Source organism: Pelodiscus sinensis, chromosome 1 (genome assembly GCF_049634645.1).
Source record: "Pelodiscus sinensis isolate JC-2024 chromosome 1, ASM4963464v1, whole genome shotgun sequence".
In the NCBI taxonomy this organism is placed as follows: domain Eukaryota; kingdom Metazoa; phylum Chordata; order Testudines; family Trionychidae; genus Pelodiscus; species Pelodiscus sinensis.
In genome coordinates this window covers 68,880,463-68,902,490 of record NC_134711.1, presented here as the reverse complement: position 1 = coordinate 68,902,490, position 22,028 = coordinate 68,880,463, and the positions used below count along the sequence as shown (strand labels likewise).

Sequence of the window (22,028 nt, the reverse complement as noted above, 5' to 3'; positions counted from 1 at the left end):
CACCATCTTACCCTCAGAGTGGCAGGGCATCCACGGGCCAGATCAACCTGTTTGGTGGGCTGGATCTGGCCCACAGAGGCCCCTTTGCCCACCCCTGCTGTAACCTGTTGTCGCTATAATACATTTGGTAATAAAAGCAAATGTCCTGAAGAAAAGCTGCACCATAATCTACTGTATATTTGAGAGAGTTTGTCTGTCTGTCTGTCTGTTTGTTCAAGAACTCTTCCTAAACAGTAAGAACTAGGACCACCAAATTCAGTATTCAGCTTCCTCTTATCATAACTTAAAGCAGTGGATGAATTTGGTTGTGCCAGGACAATGGGATGTACCTGGCAAGATATTGCTTCTCATAAACCATACAGAAATAAACAGGATCACCAAGTAGGTAAAAGAGGGTGGCTAGGGGTGTGCCCGCCCCATCTGGGACTGCTCCATCTCCGATCCTCTATCCTTCCCTGCCCAGACACCCTTTAGGGAGGGTGAGAGAGCTGAATCGCCTCCCTTCCAGATTCGTACAGGGACATTGTGGCTGTTCTCTTTCTTCAGGGAGAAAGGGCAGTTTGCTGCATTCCTCTCTCTGGCAGGAGAGTATAGGAGGCAGATGAGCTGTGCACTTTGCTCTCACTCCCCAACCCTGGTATGAATCTGGGGGGGGGGGGGGATTTTCCCACTCTCCCTTCCCATTCCCCTACACATGCACACAGTCCATTGCCCAGAGCACCTCCTCACCCGCCAACCCTGACTCCTGCACCCCGTACACCTCTAGCTCCCTGTCCTGCGCCCCACCTTAAGGACCCAAGCAAGGGTATTGTGCTAGTTTTTAATAACTGGAAAGGAGTGTACGTAAAAACAATTAATTAAGGCTGCAGAATTCTATATCAAGATACTTTATCATTAACTACACAACGCCTCTTGATCTCCACTGGGTGGCACATTTACCTGCTGCGATGGGTTTTACCATTTGTGCGTAAACCTTGCAAGTCTCCCTTCACTGTACAAACTAGACAGTTTGTGTAAATACAGATCTACTTCCAGAGAGGCTCCTGTAGGAAAGCAATTGCTGAAGCCAGCTCTGGTTTTAATCCAAATATCACAACAGCTAGTACCCATATCTTCAGATAATAGCCAATGGATGCTGGGGAAGTCATGAGAAACTCTCTGCATGAATCAAAAGCCAGGGATTTTCCCACAAGGGGAGAGGGATTAAAAGGCTAAGAAGAGGCAGCTCTGGAATTTGGAAGAGACAAAGGAGGAATGGAGGGGAGAGCCCGTATTCGTCACCCTCGAAAACACCAGGCCCCACCATTGGTCTGAGGAACCCAAGACTCTGAACAGTCAGCGTTGCCAATATCTCGTGATCAAAAGTCATGGGACAAATATGTAAAAATCAGCAAATGATCTTAGAATTCATTGAGGGCATGTCTACACAGCAGCGTTATTTTGAAATAACAAGGTGAGCATCTACACAAGCAAGCCCGTTATTTCAAAATAATTTCGAAATAGTGGGTTTCTTATTCCGAATTCTGTAACCCTCATTTCACAAGGAATAACACCTATTTCGAAATAGCTACTTCAAAACAGGGGGTGTGTAGACAGCACAGCTGTGGTTATTTCAAAATAAGTGGCCTCCAGGGTTTCCCACACCTGGCCTAGTGGCCAATCTGTCCACACTCATCAGAACTCTGTTGCTTCCCTTCTCTTGCAGCCCTTAAAGCTGGAGCCAAAGGGGAAAGGGCTTGTGTCACAAAGTAGACCCTGGCAGCCTTGTGCCTCACTCCAGCAGCCATCACTGCTTTCTCTGCTGCTATAGCAGGGCCCCGTGCTCCCACTGAGCCCCACATGGCTGCAATGGAGCCAGCAACCAGCTCCCAAGCCCCTGCCCAGGGGCGAAAGAAGAGGGCTCCCTCATAGACTGACATGGAGATCCTGAACCTGATCGAGATCTGGGGAGGCCAGTCCAACCTCCAGGATCTTGGCACCAAACAGCAAAATGCTGATGTCTATGGCCAGATGGCCAACAGCCTGGTCCAGAGGCGGCACAGCCGCACTCTGGACCAGGTTAGAACAAAGGTCAAGAAGCTCCCAGGCCTACTCTAAGGCCAGGGAAAGAAGCTCCCAATCAGGAGCAGCACCCCGGACCTGCTGCTTTTATGCCCATCTAGATGGTATCCTGAGAGGGGTCAGATTGCTTCCCCTCCCCTCGTCATTGACTCCGGCCAGGACACGCCTGCTGCCAGTCTTCATGAGGGTGAGGCTGTGGAGGAGGACGATGAGGACTATAACAAGGAGGAGGAGAAGGAGGAGAAGGCAAGCAGTGACACCATGCCCACCAGCTAGGTCAGCCTGTCCCTGCAGCCAGTACCTCCCATCCACGATGTCACCCATCGCTGGGGAAGGCCCATCAGGTGAGCTGAATTACTTTCCCAGGACACACTCAGGGGAGGCTGTGGGCAGCGAGGGGTTGTGCGCTCCTCACTCGGCCTTCTCGGATTGGGGATTGTACAGACGCCGGTGCACATGGAGCACCAGTCCAGAGCAAACAGCCACAATGAGGCTCATCCATTCATTTCGGGCACATCTACACTGCATGCTGGAGAGCTGTGGTGTCTGAAAGAGCACACAGTGGGAAGTTTGCTGTCCCTCAAGGAGGTAGGCAATGGAGAAGAGCCTGAGACATGACTGTACAGAGGGGTCCCTTTAAGCATGAGCCTCAGATAGCCCCAGGCAGCAGCTCCAGGAACTGACTGCTGTCTTGATGCTCTGCCCAAAGTACTTCCGGGGGAAGGAGGGGGAGGGCTTAATTGAGATTTGGGCTCCAATTAGTGTGGACACACTATTTCGATGGGCATCTGTAGTGTGGAGTTTTTACTCCGAAATAGCTTATTTCAAAATCAGCGTGCAGTGTAGATGTGCCCAAAATGAATACAACGTAACTCCTGTTTCCATTCCTTCCCCTCATCCTGCATGTCCAAAGTCAGCCTGTCACAAACCCCAAGGGCACGCACAAGAAACTGAGGAAGTTGCTGCGCCTGCCTCTGGAATGATGGGGGGACGGAGTCCTGGGCCCTTCACTACACTTTAAACTCTAGCCAGTGTTCCCCTGCTTCCATGCCTGCCCTCAGGCCCTGTTCCCAGCTCAGTCCTCCTTCCAGCAGTAGCCCAGGCCCCAGACTACACCAAGAACTGCTCCAGGCAGGGATCCAGCAGTAGCGGGAAGGAGAAAGCAGCTTAGTGGCAACATGCTGGTTTCCTGCAGGGAGCCTGCTAATCCTTCAGCCCTCCCTCTGACTGTTCCCTGTGGTTTGGAGCTGCTGCTGGTGCTTTCTGCCCCTAGTTTGGCCCTGTGACTGCTTCCTTCCTTCCAGCAATGTGTTGAGACCCTGGAGGATGCTGCAAGCCTGGAACAGCAGTATCTGTGCTCCAAAGCCAGCCTCCCAACAGCATCCTCTGGTGGGTACCAGCTGGAACTACGACTCCAGCAGCTGCTCCTGAGAAGAGGGCAGCTTCTCACTGGGCCACGGGCAAGATCCTTACAGCACTGCAAAACCACAAGGTGCATGGCACCCATGAGAGGTGCCAACCTGTGTACAGCCTATGTAGACTGCAAGACAAACGCTCCAGCAGAGACTTATCCAGGGTAAAGAGAATGACCTGATGCTGTCCTCTAAAGCACCCACATCCCTCCTGGGCATTTGCAATAGAACTGCTTAATCAAACCATTTCTTTTAATTGGTTTTCTGTCTTCCCTGTGGGAGTTTATATAAAGCCATGGGGAGGGGTGAAACCAACCCACCTTCTATGTTTCAGTTGCCATGTGGGAGTTTCACAGGCTCTTTTAGAGCACAAGGCTTTGCTCCCTTTAGTATCAGTGAGTAGTAACTCCAGGGTTTGCTGGAAAGCTCTCTGGGAGAATAAAGTCAATATTCTCAGTCTAGCAACACATTCCCCAGAGGTAACGGGGGTGACTTCTTTTATCTGTGGCTGGACTTCTGAAGAATCTCCCAGGAGTCTCATTGTCCCATCTCAAAGCCTGAACATGTCTATCCATAAGATGACAATCTTCACCAGGCATACGGGAATTCTCAATTTATATATCATTACACACACACATACACCCCTCTGGTAAAAAGAACATGATAAAGGCTGTGAAGTCAAGTATTAAAAACACAGAATGTTTCAGAATAAGAATTCAGAGTCGGGTTTGACTAGTTCACAGTAAATGAGACATGGGACTACAAGAGGAACAAAATACCGAGCAGCTGCTTTTTAAGAGAGCACCCTTCATCATGCACTGAATGAGGCAAGGCCCTATGGAAAAAAATAGCATGTGCTCATGTAATGAAGGATCGTATCACACAATGCATTTGCACAAGGGGACACAATTAAGGTTCAAAAGCCACATTAACTCTGGCATTTCCTAACTTTTGAGGGTTGACTTTGCAAACTTAATAATGTTTTTAACACAGTTGTGTAAGTGTAGCATTTCCTAGCTTATTGAAAATGCAAATGGAAAAAACCAAATCCTTACCATGACACCATAGTGACATCTACATGGTTCATCATCAGATGGTGTTGGGGGCCCGTTAGCTCTACTTGATCTAACAGAGTAACTGATAGCTCTAATACATTGTCATCTTCTGCATGGGCCAACACCAGCGGGGTATGAGACACACATTTTGCCTGTGAGTTGCACAAACATTTTCGGATCTCAGAGAAATGGAAGGATTCTACACTTTGGAGGGTGGTGTTCTGTAGTGAACATAAACTCTTCTGCCCGTTCCTCCCAAGCTTGAGTCCTTCTGCTTCATTCCCTCTAACTTATATCTGTCCCAGCCCTCTTTTTCCCTGCCCTGGCTACTTGTCCCTATCCCGTTCTCTTGCCCACCCAGTCCTACTCTCCTTGTCCAACCACTTCCAGCCTTTCCACCCTCCAGCTCCCAGTCTCAACTTCCCTACCCTAGCTCCTAGTTCCAGCCTTCACTTCCTGCCCCAGTTCCCAGTCCCAGTTTCTCTCATCCCAGTCCCAGTTTCATGAGACTTCTTGTCCCAATCTACTCCCTTCTCTCTCCCCAGCCCAGCTTTTGTCCCCTATGTAGTTGAATCATAATTCCATCTCCATGCTACCTGGGCACCTGCAGAGGGACATTGAGAATACAGGAGCAATAGATTTCCTGAGCTCTCAGTTCTAGTTGCCCAACTCCATAGGAAACTCGAGTTTTGCCCCAATATCCCTGGCTTGAGGAATCATGTTCAGTTACTCTGTCCAGTCTGGTCAGTAATCAGAGCTGTAAGTGGCTCAAACTGCCTAATAATCAAAGAAAACTCTATTGTTTATGCATACATTGTGATTTTTTTTCAAAAGCTTGTAAGTGGTCCAAATCCAGGTGGATTTTCCCCAGGACTATAGAAAGGCACATTCCTGACACAAAGGCCACCCCTGCACCAAATATGAAGTCCCCGCTTCAATACACACGGGAAGTGGAGCTATTCAAAGAAACAATCTGAATTTTTTAACATGGACAAAACAATATATTTTCTCCTTTTCTGAATGGATGAAGTTTGGCAAAGTAATAAACAACTGAAACAATGGGGCCTTATACTGGGAAGTGTCAGGCAGCCTTAATGATGTGGGACAGTTACACATGTAACTAACATATTTCACCATCCCTTTAAACCTAATTTTATGAAGAAGAAGGGATGGCTTGAAAGAGCAGGTTTTTCTGAAATTTGATGCCATGTAGATGCACCAAATTTTGAAAAAGACTCTTTCAAAAGAAAAGCGGGAAAAGATACACAAATTGCGGATCGCAATTCGGTATCTTTTTCTGACTTCTCTTTGCAGTCTAGATGTAGCCTTAGTCTCTCTAGTATCTTTTGGGCAGTAGTCCCTTGGCTTGGTTTACCACCTTGTAAAGTGAAAGTCTGATGAACAAATGCCCTTTTCAGTTTCCATTTCCTTTTTCCACTGCTGCAACCCACTCACAGTTATCCAAGTTCAGCAAAGTCCCCGAATCCTGGGTTATATTTATGTGTTCACCTGCCATTCCTAAAGGAGAGAGGGACTTTGAGTGATGTCCTTGCTGCTGCCACCAATACTCATTGTTGTCTCTGCCACTAGTAGTGATGTAGTGATCTGAGGTTTCATCACTTAGACTAGTTTTTAACATTATCAGCTCTTACAGATTTCACTGGAGAGTGGGGAATCTCACTGTTGTTTTACCCTCTACATTGTCTTCTACCACGCTACTATCCCCCCACCAGGCCTAAGGCTTAGTCTCCTAAAATTGTAAGTGTTTTCTGCTCTAGCAATCAGTGAATAGAAACATGGATTCCAATTTGAATCTTATCGATTCTGTCTTTAAACAATAGTGGATCAAACAATACCTAAAGCTAATTAAGTAGAATCCTCAGACATACAAACACCTCTCCTTACTACTACTAACAACAACTTGTCATTGGCATTACTACCCCCTGCTATGCGAGTGAGGTTCAGTTTAGGTTCACTCTCTCAGGGCATATTAAGTACAGTTCTGCTGATCTCTAGTCAGACAATAAGGGATAATAATTTCATTACCTCTGTATTTAAGACTGCAATGAATTTTAACCCAGAACTGCTAGAGTTGATCACTTGGATAAAACAAGTCTCTCTGCTGATCATGTAGGCAAGGTATGTGTGTCTATGCAAATACAGTTGGCTCCTTAGATCTTTTCCCCAGTTCATCAACAGGAGGGCTCATTCAGACCCCAGTTTACACTTTCAGACCCAGGCCAATTCTACACTAGGGGGCAATGTTGAACTAAGATACACAATTTCAACTACATGAAAACCGTAGCTGGTGTCGACATACGTGAGTTCAACATTATGTGGTGTCTCCACTGCAGAGGTTGACAGGAGAAATTCTCCCATCAACTTCCCTTACTCTTCCTGCGCCGGTGGAGTACCTGAGTTGACTGGAGCACTATCAGCGGTTGATTTAGCGGGTCTTTACAGGAGATCAATCCCTAGAGCAGTAAGTGTTGACAAGGCCTCAGATTTCACAGAAAATGGTCTCTAGTTCCCTTATGCTTCAATTGCGAACATTTTTAAACAACAGAGAACTGAGAAGAAAAACCCAACGTACTATAGGTGAAAATAACCCCATACAACTGTTATAGCACAGCTACAGTAACTACAAGCCATTCTGAAAGTACTTTGAAGTGCCATTTGATGGTGCTGGGAAGTTAACATTAGAAACAAACTTGTACCAACACTCTTCGTAACTTTGTTATAACAGTTTTCATAGTAAAATGAGAGAAATTGCTAATGACTGGGGCTGCTTGGAAGATACAAATAAGCTTCTGTGAGATCCACCAAACTCAGAAAATCTCTTGGAAAGATGCATCGATAATGTAAGTTAGACTCTCAGGTGAGAATTTAACCTCCTTTACCAACCCCATCAGCTCTTGCAGGCTAAGATGGCCTGAATTCCTCCTGTTTTTGTTTGGGCGCCTTTTGTCTTGAGGGGCAGATTCTATTATCCCTAGCATTTGGATGTGAGATGGTTCCTTCAGGATGGTTTAGGGTTTTTGATAGCTGCACTAGGCCTCCAGGCAAGAGGGGTCAGGGGGAAGCTCTGTACTCCTGGAAGGGGCAAAGCCTTAGATAAAAGGGGCCAGAGTGGGACAGGCAGTCCTGAGCACCACCCAGACCATGGCACATTCCCTCCCCAGCCCTCAGAGCCATCCAGAGTATGCAACATGGTATATCAGCAGCAATTTAAAGGGCACGGGGCTCAGGACACTGCCGGTTTGAATGGCAGTGATGGCAGGCGGGAGCCCCAGGTCCTTTAGAATTGCCAGGCCATGGTGCAATTGCCCCCTTTACCTTTATCACCACCACGCCCACTGTCAGAGCTGGGATGGCTTATTTCAATATCTCTTGTGATGTGTGAGGGAATGAAGAATATATGTGAAAGATCCTGGAACTATAGTGACTTTCCATGCTGCTTCTCCATGAGCCATCTGTTCAAAGGTGCCTGGAACCGTTCGCTTAAAAAGTAGATTATTCTGTCCCAAAGGCACAAATGATGAAGCCAGGCCAAGCTAGAGTTATGCTGATGATTTGAACATAGAGGAGGGATTGGACCCAGTTTAAAAAGAACAACTAGCCAAAATCAAGCAAACAGATCTGTTGTTCTTTCCCTCACAACAAGGAGTGTATGTATATGCTATGTATATTGGACAGACTTCTCAGACACTTCGTCAAAGAATTAATGCCCACAAATCAGACATCAGACATCTTCACAAGGAAAAAACAGTTGGTTTTCATTTCAACCTACCTGGACATAGTCTTAACAACCTTACTTCAAAGAGACTTTAATACCAGATTACAGAGAGAAACTTCAGAACTTTCATTCATGCTTAAATTTGACACTTTATGAATGGGCCTTAACAAAGATGCTAATTACTTTACCCATTACAAAGATAGCTTCCCCACTTACCACCCGTGATTAGCTGTTAATTGACTCATAAATAGCTATTCCCTCCCTCCCTCTGTACTAAATCTGATTTGTCAGTTTAATAACGTGTTCACTTTTTTCATTGTATTCCTTTGGTATATATGGTCATGCCAATTCTCTTCCAGAATATGATCTGAGGAAGTGGGTCTGGCCCACGAAAGCTCATTACCTATTAAACCATCCTGTTGGTCTTTAAAGTGCTACATAGTTTTTCCTTTTGTTTTAGCAAGATCAGACTAACATGGCTACCTCTCTATTACTATTCATCAAGGAATAATGTGAAAGATTGGAAGTATAAAATCGGAAAGCAGAAGAAAGGGAAGGAGGAAAGATAGGGGGAGGTAATGCTTCCTATATTGTAGGAGATTGATTGAGTTTACTCTGCATCTCAGAACCAGTATAACATCAGTCATGTGAGAACGAAACCAACATTAGGATTTCCAGCCTGAACTGCTGGTCAAATAAGTTGCTTATGCTTAGACACAAAACCTAAACATTAGTGGTCCAAAGAAGACCAGAAGGAATCAGTGCAGTAAGTATATCATTGAAATAAGTATAAATTTGCTTTGTGTACTTGTCACAAGACTTGAATTTTGCTCCACTCTAATCTTTCACTGCAATTATTGTCACAAGAATGGAACATCAGGAATTTAGTACCTCATATATTCTGTGCAATACAGCATACTATAATATCTTGACCTTTTCAGAGTTCTGTAAATTGATTGCCTGGCTATTCCTGTTCTCTTGTGTTTACAGCCACAGTAGCCTCAGAAGAAGAGGTGACATGGGCAGCTGTGAGTCATATCTTCTGTGTTTATCAGCATTCTCTGAATCACCCTGCTTGTCTTTTGAAGACCTGATGGAAGACACATAACATGTGCCTGAGGGCCAGTAGCACATAAAGCATGCCAGAAATGCTGCAGTTAGCACTACAGGCTGTTTTATCAGGTCCATCACAGGTGGTCGTTTTGGGTCATATTGGTTGACCAGCAATGTCAGCAAACTGATCTTTTTGATGAATTATTATGACAGCATGATAAACCTCCAGCTAAATGCTTAATACACACAACCTTCAGCAAACCAAACATGTCTGGGTAATTAATGTGCTTTTCTAAACATAAAAAAACCCTATTTTGATCTTTTAAGAACCAGCAAACAGAGTAGAAAATGTAGCACCAGGTAAAAATGGGAGAGAGGAGGAGTCCGCATGTAACCGAGGATATTGTGGTAACACAAAGCTGGAAAATAGTAATTTATTCTTTGCCATAGTCTTAACTTGAACCACACTGTAAATTAAATCATCTAAAAAATGCCCCTGCAGCAATCCAACATAAAAAAGGGGTTGGCAAAGCAATGCCCCCTGCCTTGCAGCTTCTGCCAATAAGGAATCTTATTACCAATAAGGAACTTCATGAATTTCAAGTAAATCTAGCATAGGGCAGTGAGGGGCAACCTAGGTTAGAGGTGAAACTTGAGGTAGAACGGGGATCAGGCACTCTCTGGAAAATTAGAAAGTTAACACCTACGTCTGGTGAGATTAGCAATGGCAAGCTTCCCCATCAATACGCCACCATTATGAACAGTAGAGACCTGCACACATCACCCTACAGAATCTGAGACCAAATATGAATCAGCAAGAGTCACTTGAGTGTGAGTTGCTCTCTTTCCTTCATAATCTCAGCCTTTTGCTTTTGCTCTATGATTATCCCCTCATGACCTGAGAGCAAAATATCCCTCACTCAAAGCCAATAGTGGGTGACCATATAGCCCTTGCGATGTTTTGCAAAGTTACCCCAGCAGAGCCAAAGAAGTGGGGATGGAATTTCTGCTGAAATCATCATATGCTGCCCCTGTGGTTTAATGGGCATGAGGATGTGTATGATTTATGCAGTAATTAACCATTCTGGTCACAGCAAATTGTAATGGAAAGCAAGAAGAAAAACAAATATGATCATGTTGAGGTGAATGTGTGGTTACTAGGGAAAGGGAAACTGCAATTGGGTTAACTAAGGGCACTTTAGAAAAGTAAACAGAGAAGCCTGTTTCCAAAACCAGCAGTTTCTGGTTGTAGTTGTTGCACAAACACTAAGGATGTTACCTCATCATATAATTTTTCAATGTTCAAAAATAAATAAAATAATACTGCTAATATTTTGAGAGACAAGTTGGGTGTGGTAATATCTTTTATTGGATCAACTTCTGGATGAGTTAATATTTAGATTAGTAACAATTAGCAGTTGGACCAAAGAAGAAGATGATCTCGTTCACCGTCTCTCTCTAATACCCTGGGACCGTGTCTACTACAACACTGCATATGCTAATATTATGGACACATACATTTACCCAAGGATCTGTGAGCATTTTACAAACCACAGGGTATGAAACCTCGGAGTAAGGAGCTGAGATAGTATTATCTCATTTTAGAAAAAGAAAAAGTGGGGCACGTAGTGGGGATACATGACCAATGCTGCTCAGGATGTGTAGAGCAGAATTAGGCAATGGTCATGAAGAAGATACTGAAAGGAGGATTAAAATCCATTCAGTTGCATATTCCATGGACTGCCCCAGGTAGCATCTACCACCTGCCACACAGGACCCCCATCCCTGCATGCATGCAGATCACTAGAGGGTGGCCTGCGTCCGCTTTCCCCAAAGCCATCAGCCTGCGTACATAGCCTCCCCTCCCCAGCCCCATGAAGAAGCCAGTGGGCAGGGTGCACAACTGCCCTCCACCCCCACCCAGGCTGGCCCCAGGAAGAAGCTAGCAGTCAGGATGTGCAGCCCTCCTCCCCATCCCAGGGGCAAGCTGCATGGCCCCTGCCATCCCGGGCTGCCCCAGCAGAGAAGGCATTGGCCATCCCACAACCCCTTCTCTAAGCCACACACCCTCTCCTCTGAACTCCCCCATTCCTAATTGTGACAGGGTCCCTGCTCTGGCCCATTGGTCTGGACACCTTCCGGTCCACAAATCAGCCAGAGACCCTTCTGGTGCAGTCACCACTGCTTTTATTGTGAGCTCCTACCACTTTCCAGTTACAAAGACCTCAGCCAGCCCCTCCAAATGCCTGAGCACACACTCAGCCTCTCCCTGCTAGTGCCCTTCCTCTGCCTTATATAGCCCTTTGCTAGTGAAGCCCACAGCTGTTTCTAATAGCCCTTCAGGCCTGGGATTGCTCAGCTGTTTCCCCTCAGCCTCTTTAGCCAGGCTACAGTGGCAGAGTTCTGGCTTAGCCAGCAATCTGTCACACTAACCCCCTGTCCTGATCCCCTCCTCAGTCCTACCCTGACTCCTGCACCCTCCCTCATCCTCAGCTCCCTGCCCTGAGCCCCTCAACCCTGACTCAGGCTCCTCCAATATACCTGGCCTCCTTCCCTGAGGCCTTCCCATCCCCAAGGCCCTGTGACTCCCGCATCCCCCACACTGCCAGCTCCCTGCCCTGAAGGACTTGAGCAATATGGTGTAAGTCTTCTAGTTCAGTGTTTTTCAACCAGTGGTACAAGTACCCTTAGGGATACTCGAGAGAAGTCTGGGGAGGGGAGGTACGTCAACACAACTGAAATTTGGAGAAAACTGAATTTTTGTTTTAAGCTTTACAATGCTTTATTATTTTGTACTTTTTACACGCAAAAATTTCATCGCCCACCCAGCTACAATTAAGTTATTTAAACAAATGTGTTGCAATGATAAAAGAAAATTTTGTGTATCTGAAAACTGTAGGTACTGGGGGTACTTATAATTATTATTTTTTTTTTTGGAAAAGGAGGTACTTTATAAAAAAAAAAGGTTGAGACACATTGTTTTAGTTGATGCATATTTAATTGCACCAAATACACACTAGTTCATGACATGTTCAAAGATCTTTGAAATATTCTGTGCAGAATACACAGAAAGATTATGTTTATAAAACATGGTTAGAGGAAAGCATACATTATTTTTTGAGAAAACTAAAGATGAGTCATCTGATACATTTATCTGATTTCCAGGACCAAGCATTTGCAGTCTAGACTTACAGCTGTCATTTAAAAAAATACTTAATCAGCTTGCCTACAGGCTGTTATATTCTAATATCAGAGGAGGGTTCCAACTTTGGATCACAAGAAGATAAAAAATTGAGCAGGAGATACCAAATATTTCAGAGATTTTCTTTTAGGGAAAGAGAGGCAATGTGTCTCCAAAGCTAAAATGGGCTGCTCCAACCCCCATTCTTTGGCCCTGTTGCAGGAGAGTGACATGAAGAGTTGATATTCCCTCATTCTCCCCCCTCAGAATAAAGGCAGCACTTTCTTCCCCCAGCAAAGAGCAAGCTGTTACAAGTGCATATTAAAAATGCACCTGGACTGAAGGGCAGCTAGTTCATAAAACTGAGGCTACGTCTACACTACAGGCTACAAGAAGAGATCTTCCGCAAAAACTTCTTGTGCAAGGCCACGTCCACACTGCAAAAGCACATCAGAAAAGTGATGCGCTTTTGCGAAAGACAGAGTCCAGACTGCATGGATGCTCACTTGCAAGAAAGCTCTGATTGCCATGAACAGAATGGACACCAGGGCACTGGTGCTTCTTTCAATAGGCTGTTTTTGTGCAAAAAAAACCTTGCTGCCTATCCACACACACCTCTTGGCACAATAACTCTTGAGCAAAAAGGAGTTATTCCTTGTAGAAGGAGGAATACCTATACTGCAAAACCCCCTAGGGCCTGCATCTAGACTGGCAAGTTTTTCCGCAAAAGCAGCTGCTTTTGCAGAAAAACTTGCCAGCTGTCTACACTGGCCGCTTGAATTTCCGCAAGAACACTGACTTCCTACTGTCTGAAATCAGTGCTTCTTGCGGAAAAGCTATGCTGCTCCCGTTCGGGCAAAAGCCCTCTTGCGCAAATGCTTTTGCGCAAGAGGTCCAGTGTAGACCACGCGGTATTGTTTTGCTCAAAAAAGCCCCAATGGCGAAAATGGTGATCGGGGATTTCTTGCGCAAAACCATGTCTAGATTGGCACGGACACTTTTCCGCAAAAAGTGCTTTTGCGGAAAAGCATCCGTGCCAATCTAAACACCCTTTTCATGCCAGTCTAGACGTAGCCCCTCTGTTCAGTCAATTCACTGTAAATTTTCTTGCACAAAAACATGCTTGAGGTGTGGACGCTCCACGAGTTTTTGTCTGCAGTGTAGAGATAGTGGCTGTGTCTAGACTGCATCCATTTTCCGTAAAAAGGATGCAAATTAGACACATCGCAATTGCAAATGAAGCGGGGATTTAAATTCCCCCCGCTTCATTTGCATAAACATGGATGCCGCTTTTTTCCGGCTCGGAGCTTTGCCGGAAAAAAGTGCCAGTCTAGACGCGGATCTTTCAGAAAATAAAGCCTTTTCCAAAAGATCCCTTATTCCTTATTTTAAGAGGAATTGCGATGCAGTCTAGACACAGCCAGTCTGAATGTGTGTGGGGGGTGCAGGAATGTCTCTTGTCACTTTTCACCTCATCCACAAGCCAATGATTCCCAGACATAGGGAAGGATTAATCAAGGTATCCAATCAGCACAGATGCCACCAAATGGAGAGAGGGAGCATGGGATCATTCTGTCTCTTTTTGATGGGCCTTCAGAAGGAGTATTCCTTCCCTCTTCCCCACGTGCCAAAGGAGGAAAAACAAGCATGTACAAGAGGGCTAATTATGACTTGAGGAGATCCTTCTCTGGTAAAAAATAAATAAATATAATCCAGCATTTCACTAAAGATTTGCATGTGTCTTTGTAATTTGTGTTAGCTGACGCTGAAGGTTACACTCACTCCACAGCACTCTGTGAAACAGGCCATAAAGAGTTACTTTGACAAAGTTAGAGGGTGATTAGAAATATGGTTAAAAATGGAAGCTGCATACATTTATTTCAGAAGTCACCTGCAGGATGCCTTACCTGACTGGGTTGGTTCGATAAGTTCTCATGCTGCTTCTTGCACACTGTAGAGTCCACTGAATGTATTATGTGCCTCCATGATATGCTGTCCTGAGCCTAATATTGTGTATTATGGGATAATACGTGAGTGACAAGCATCTGGTGACAACCTTCATGTCTTAGGTCTTCCCAAGGAGTCTACTCTATCCAGCTTCCATTGGGTTAAGGTTAAAGATGGTTCTCGCTGTGAAGCTGGTAGGCATTTGGAGAAAATGACCAAACCAACCTGGAGAGCACTGGATGACCATTGGAGAGAGAGGAACCCATTCCTTAATTAAACAGTTCATTGACTTGAATTTGTGTCTTTTTATGTTTTCGATTATTCAGAGAAGCTTCATCTGAATGGCGTCCATTCTAGTCCTTCTCTGGTGGGACTAGAATTCAGGCTTCTGTGTCTCTAACACGAATTGATTACAACACAAGAAAACAGATTCTGGATCCTGACCGACATGGAAATTAAAAAAGGAAATGCTCTTTTTCAGACATTTGCTTCTTTGTAAAAACTACACAACCGTTCTGTTCATGATTTGGGATGTTAAACAGCAGGGGCAGTAAAAGTGGTGTGGCACTGGAGATTTTCTACCTCTCAAGAGAATCATGGTCTTGCTAAAATGAGCAAAGTAACAAGTGCTTCCTAGAAAGACACCTGCTTCCCATCCATGTTCTCACAGTGACCCCTAATGCACCTAGCCACCGAAGCAGCTTATATACCCAGAGTTGCAGATTCAGGCATTTGTTTATGTGCTCAAACTTCTTTCCTTTTTGCCCAAGCACCCAAGAAAGCTACACGAGCATATATGAGTGGAGTCACCTGATAAAAACTCTACTCCAAGCAGCATGTAGCCTTCTTCAGAGTGAAGAATAGAGATGGGACAAATGAAGGGGTGGAGAGAAATAATAACGGTAGAAAAAGAGAGGAGCAACAATGTATGACAAGAAAGATGGTGACTGTGCCAAGGTGTGAATGGACATAATAATAGTGCCCCATCTTTCAATCCTTTAGAACAGTGGCTCCTGCAGGAATAGTTGCAAACAACTGAACTCTGAAGTCATGACCATGATCCATAATCTCTTCCCAAAAGTCAAGTAGGAGAACTTGACCCATCATTATTTTTGTCCTTACTTCTCACATGATCTTGTCTATTTCAGTTTCTGACAAAGGCATGATTAATTCTTAATGACTATCCAAAACAACAACAAAAAACTGGGTAGCTAGTGAAAAGGACACATTTGGTCTGATCTTTGTTAGATGACTGTAGCATCATGGTGTTGAGTCTTAACGCAGCAGAATGTGCTGCATAGGAATTTGCTTCCAGAAATTATGAAATGTTCGAGCATCAGCATGGAGTTAATCGTTTCTTGGTATTCTAGAAAACAAGGCCAGCAGGTATCTATTTATACTCTTGGTAAGAGGTTCCTGATTGCTCTGTCTTTTTACTTACTGCTGTGGGTGTACAGTATAGAAGTTGTACTTTCTCACTGTCAGATGCATAGAAATTGCTATGAGTACATGGAAGGGCAATATGGAGTATCAATAGTAAAGAGTATGATTTATAGGGGAGCAGATTAAAATGCACAGACAATTTCAAAGCACTTTGGTATTTAAGCCAATTTGTCTATGGTAGTACTTGTCAATATTTACATAATCCATTTCTTTGGCAACCTTCCTTGTATAATAAGTTTTGGAGCATTGACGTTTATTTCTGCTTTTAATATTGTTATACTCACTGCAGCAAAGATGGAGAATGATACCAGAATAAGGGAAAACATTTTCTAGAGTATCCAGCTGCTTTTTCCTGACCATTTTTCATGGATTTTAGGGCCCAGCAGTTTTCAGTTCAGTCTTCTTAAAGACTCTTTACTAATGGTTGCAAAATGAGATGCCAAGGTTAGGAAGCACCTGTGGGTATTCATGAACTGGCAAAGCGGCAGATCTGCTAACTCTTGTATAACTAAGTCACTTCCCTCTCATAATGATTTCTTGGGGTATCTTAACAAAAAATGGGGCTGACATAAATGTGAATTCAGATACAGTATGGCTGTGTCTATACTGGGCCACTTATTCCGGAAAATCAGCCGCTTTTCCGGAATAAGCTGCGAGCTGTCTACACTGGCCCTTGAATTTCCAGAAAAGCAACGATGCTCTACTGTACAAAATCAGCCGCTTTTCCAGAATAAGCTGTGAGCTGTCTACACTGGCCCTTGAATTTCCAGAAAAGCAACGATGCTCTACTGTACAAAATCAGCCGCTATTCCAGAAAAACTATTCTGCTCCCGCTCGGGCATAAGTCCTTATTCTGGAACACTGTTCCGGAAGAGGGCCAGTGTAGACAGCCCAGTAGTCTTTTCCGTAAAAAAGCCCCGATCACGAAAATGACACTCGGGGCTCTTTTCCAGAAAAGCACGTCTACATTGGCCACGGACGCTTTTCCGGAAAAAGGGCTTTTCCGGAAAAGCAGCCTGCCAATGTAGATGCTCCTTTTCCGGAAATACTTATAACGAAAACTATTCTGTTTTAAGCATTTCTGGAAATTAATGCCAGTGTAGACACAGCCTACATGTTTCTATCCTCTTTAAAAAAAAAGGTCTTATCTGCTATGGCACAGGTCATTAACACCAGTTTGCTAGTAGATTTCCTGACATTTCCACCATGAATCCTTTTTTCCCCCCAGTATTTAGGGAGTAAAAGCTCCCTCTGCTTTGTAATATGGTTATAATTTTGGGTATAAGCACATGTAAAAACTCAAGTTTGGCCGTTAAGTAATCTAAGTTATATTTATTCTGTGGCCTCATCAAATTAACAGTGATCAGTTATTATGCTCACAATACTTATTATAACAATATATATTTCACAGACATCAACAGTAGAACTTAGAATTAAAATCACAGACCACTAATTGTGCTAAAGAAAAATCTTACTAACTAATCTTACTTACTAATGGGCTTAGCACTGGTGTTCACAAACGTTGGGATGGTCAAAAAATGAAAGAAAATTCTGCAGACTCTATAGGCTACTCTCCCATGAAGCACCATGGTCTCTCCTCTTGGAGATGGAAGCAGTGCATCATGAGAGTCCCCGGACATGATTCACAATTGGAAGGGTAGACCTATTTGGATGCCCGAGCCACAGAAGAGAAAAAAGGTATGACACAACTAAACTCTCATGTGGCACCGCAGCAGCATTCCAAGTTGGAAATAATTTTGTTTTCATATAAACTATTTGGGTTTGGGCGCATTTAAAAAATCAACATTCTCCAAAAAGAAGCAGATGTTTTTCATGATTAAATTGTATTTGGTCAAAAACCCAATTTTAGGTTGAAAAGACTTTAGAAGGAAATTGATCAACCAGCATTACAAATACTTAAGCAAATCTAGAGAGGCAGTTAGAATGTGAGAAAAGATTTCACGTGGGAGACCTGACTTGGATTCCCTGCCCTGGCCTCACCATTTCTGCTGTGGGCACTGGGCAGGAAACAATCAAGCTGTGGGGGAAGCCTCCTCTTAAAATGATTAGCACTGGTGATAGTAGGATCTAAAGAAAGGCCTATTCTGCCTTTCTCAGGGTGGACAGTGGCTGTGAGCATAGAGAGTGGGGGTGCGTCTAGACTGGCATGATTTTGCACAAAAGGGGCTGCTTTTGTGCAAAATCTTGCCGCCTGTCCACACTGGCCGTGAGTATTTACGCAAGAACACTGACTTTGTAATGTACAAAATCAGTGGTTCTTGTGCAAATACTCTGACACTCCCACTCAGGGATAAGCCCTCTTCCGCAAGTATTATTGCGCAAGAGGGCCAGTGTAGACAGCCACGTTAATTTCTTGCGCAAGAGAGCATCTACACTGGCACGGATGCTTTTGTGCAAAAGCAAATCTTTTGTGCAAAGGCACATGCCAGTATAGACGCTCTCTTGCACAAATACTTTTAACAGAAAAACTTTTCCGTTAAAAGTATTTGCGCAAAATCATGCCAGTCTAGACGCAGCCTGGGTGTATATTGAAAGTGTGGACTATGGAGCTGCTCGCCAAGGCAGGTAGAGAATTCCTGAAGAAAAATCAGAGTTTGCCAGGTTAAGATGCTTCCTTTTCTAACATACTTAAAGTTGCTTTGAGTTGAATTTGACAAGTGATGTGTATATTACACAACTGCAACCACTTTGGTCTCTTAGTTACAAAAAAACTAGCCTAAGGGCCAAAATCTGCTCTCAGATGTGTGCACAAAACTCCCACTGTCTTCAAATTATTAACCAGGAAAAGAGGAAATGGACCCTGAACATAAATTACCTGCATTTTCAGGATTTTAAGAGTGTCTATGGGGTCCGATAGTAGGATTTTCCTATCTGGGCCAGGAGAGTCTGGGTTCACATTCCACACCAGTGGTTTGATTCATACCCAGTGCAATATGAAAGGAGTTGATGCTTGAATGATGTGTTAAACTAAGGCTCATCCTTAGCTGGGGTCCAGTGAAGTCAATGCATTATTCTTGTTGATTTCAGTGGAGCCAGGAATTTATCCCACCGCTTGAAATTTGTCTTAGCTATTTAACTGATTTTCTACCTAAGAGCCACTTTCTCAGTGAGCTCAATTGTAATATGAAAGCCTCTGAATGACTTATTACAGAAATGGCTGCTACATTACTTATACGGTCACTGTACTGCCAGTATTTAACTCGCTATTTTGAAAAGGGCTTTTGTCTTGAAAATGAAAAAGTTAGTGGTAATTGTAGCTTCAACATCACATTTTAGAATACTTAAACACATATTTACATGATCCATGCATCAGAAGCTATAGTAGTCCTTGGTGTTGGATCTTAGACTTCTGTAAGAAGCATTTATATTTTTAAACATTGCTAAATGTTCCATTTATCTTGTTGCTTTGATGAATTGATGTGCTCCTTGATGACCATTTTGAATGTAGTATCTTGATATTTGGCTGAAATCTAAGCTGGAAATTAATATTGGTCCAAAATATTATGTTTATCAGAGCAGTTTATTAAATCGGTTTTCAGGCATATGTTTTGTCAGTTGTAAAAGTCCTTTCAGTACCTACAAAACCAAGCCATATTCCCATAGGTAACCCCATTAAAGTCAATGGAGACCTATCTGTGTATATCAATTTGCAGCATCAAGGCCAAAATCATTTAGTGCTTGCTAATCTGTTGGGTATGTACTAGAAATATATCTGTTCAAATTGCTTATTACAAACTTACCAGTAATTTTTCTGTACTTGTGCCTCAGACATAATAAATATGAATGAGTTTCAGAACACTGCTATATCTTCTGGTTATTAGCCTCTTCTTAGTATTTGCCTTCCGGGGTTTACTCTGTAAGATTTCACTGTCTTTTCATCTTGTATATAATGGGCTCTGGCACACAAAAGCAGATGCAGGGCTATTGTCACAGCTTTTCATTTATATGCTTAGGGTGAAATTTAGTACCATAGGCCTGGGAACCCCACCTTAAGCCCTGGGTAAATTTCACTCTGCAACGTTAAGCCCTCCTTTCTGCCCTCGTGATGTTAACCTGCTCACAAAAAATAGTTCATCAAAAAAGAAGGAAAACTGGTTTCATCTCATTTTTACCCACACAATGTACTCAAGGCCTAAGACTGTATGTGCCACCTCCTCCACCCGCCATTAAAAGCATTTTCGGAAAAGCGCGTCTAGATTGGCAGGACGCTTTTCCAGAAAAGCACTTTTTCTGGAAAAGCGTCCGTGGTCAATCTAGACGTGCTTTTCCGCAAAAAAGCCCCGATCGTCATTTTTGTGATCGGGGCTTTTTTGCGGAAAACACTACTATGCTGTTTACACTGGCTCTTTTCCGGAACAGTTTTCCGGAAAAAGACTTTTTCCTGAATGGGAGCAGCATAGTTTTGCCAGAAAAGCACTGATGATTTTACATGAGATCGTCAGTGCTTTTCCGGAAATTCAAGCGGCCAGTGTAGACAGCTGGTAAGTTTTTCAGGAAAAGCAGCTGATTTTCCAGAATAACTTGCCAGTGTAGACACAGCTTTAGGCTGTGTCTAGACTGGCTACTTTTTCCGGAAAAGCATCTGCTTTTCTGGAAAAACTTGCCAGTTGTCTACACTGGCCGCTTGAATTTCCGGAAAAGCACTGATGATCTCATGTAAGATTGTCAGTGCTTTTGCGGAAATACTATGCTGCTCCCGTTCGGGCAAAAGTCTTTTTCCGAAAAATTTTTGCACAAAAGGGCCAGTGTAGACAGCAGAGATTTGTTTTCCGCAAAAAAGCCCCGATCCCGAAAATGGCAATCGGAGCTTTTTTGCAGAAAAGCATGTCTAGATTGGCCACGGACACTTTTCTGCAAAAAGTGCTTTTGCAGAAAAGTGTCCTGCCAATCTAGACGCGCTTTTCCGAAAATGCTTTTAACGGAAAACTTTTCTGTTAAAAGCATTTCCAGAAAATCATGCCAGTGTAGACGCAGCCTTAGGCTACATCTGCACTGCAGAGTTTTTGTGGAAAAACAGCTATTTTTGTGCAAAAATTCACAGAGCGCCCACACTACAAGTGTTTTTTTGCACAAGAAAAAGTACAGTTGATCGCGAGAAGACAGGGCTTTTTGCACAAGAGTTATTCCTCTTTCTACGAGGAATAAGCCTTTTTGCACAAGAGCTCTTGCACAAAAAGGCATGTGTGGATGGACAACAGGGGTTTCTTGCACAAGAGACCCCTACTGGAAAAAGCACAAGTGCTCTGATGGCCATTCTGTGAATGGGCATCAGAGCTTTCTTTTGCAAGAGCATCCATAGCAGTGTGGATACTCTCTTGCACAAAAGCACATGGCAGTGTGGACACGCTGATCTCTTCGGCAAAAAGTTCTTGCGCAAGAAGCCTACAGTGTAGACGTAGCCTCAGTCTCTGTCAGCTGCGGGGGATTCAGCCATCCAAAGGTGAGCATAGAAAGTTTACTCAGAACTGCTGCCTGTGTTTGTAGATGTTCAGAAAGCAGTAAGCAGACGTTCACTGTCATGCTGGAGACCTGCAATATGTCTCAACCGGGGCCATGATACAAGGGACATATGCTAATTCCCTGGTGGGGCCAATTTTACCATTGTAGAGCACTGTCATGATAAAGCAGCCCCTACACAACAGCCGCAGTGAAACAATACAGATCAGGTTAGCTTGTTTTGTCCCTAGTTTTATACCCACCTCCATGCAGGAACTGGGCCCCCAGCAAATGGTGGATTCAGCAGCATTGTCTGAGCTGGCACTCGTCCCCCCACATAGTGATCACTCCACTGTGGTTAAGAGAATAGCAATGATTGATTAATATTCTTCCACTAAGAAATGTAAGATTAATAATGGGTAAACTCCTATCCTGTCCTTGCTATTTCTGTAAGGCATTGTCTGCCACCACCTCCCCTCCCCGACCAGCAACATCTTACAAAAACCCTCTTAGCTTTTCTCTTGTTGGGCGAAGAAGAAAAGTAGCTGTATTATCAGTAGAAAAAAAACATGTGTGTTTGCTGGGTTTAGTCACATGCAATAGGACTGGGATTAATTTTGTTTAATATTTAAGGAAATAATGGGTAAAACTTTAAGACATGTATCTTGTTTAGGGCAGGAAAC

At 43.8% G+C, this 22,028-nt stretch overlaps 1 long non-coding RNA gene across 1 annotated transcript in view; it reads left to right on the top strand.

The window, feature by feature from the left end:
• The window catches only part of LOC112545045 (uncharacterized), a 122,756-nt gene extending 112,397 nt beyond the window's left edge, over nucleotides 1–10,359 (top strand). The window contains exon 5 of the long non-coding RNA XR_012904847.1: nucleotides 9,255–10,359. This is a non-coding gene — a long non-coding RNA (uncharacterized LOC112545045). The remainder of the gene's footprint in view (nucleotides 1–9,254) is intronic.
• Nucleotides 10,360–22,028: the final 11,669 nt, after the last annotated feature.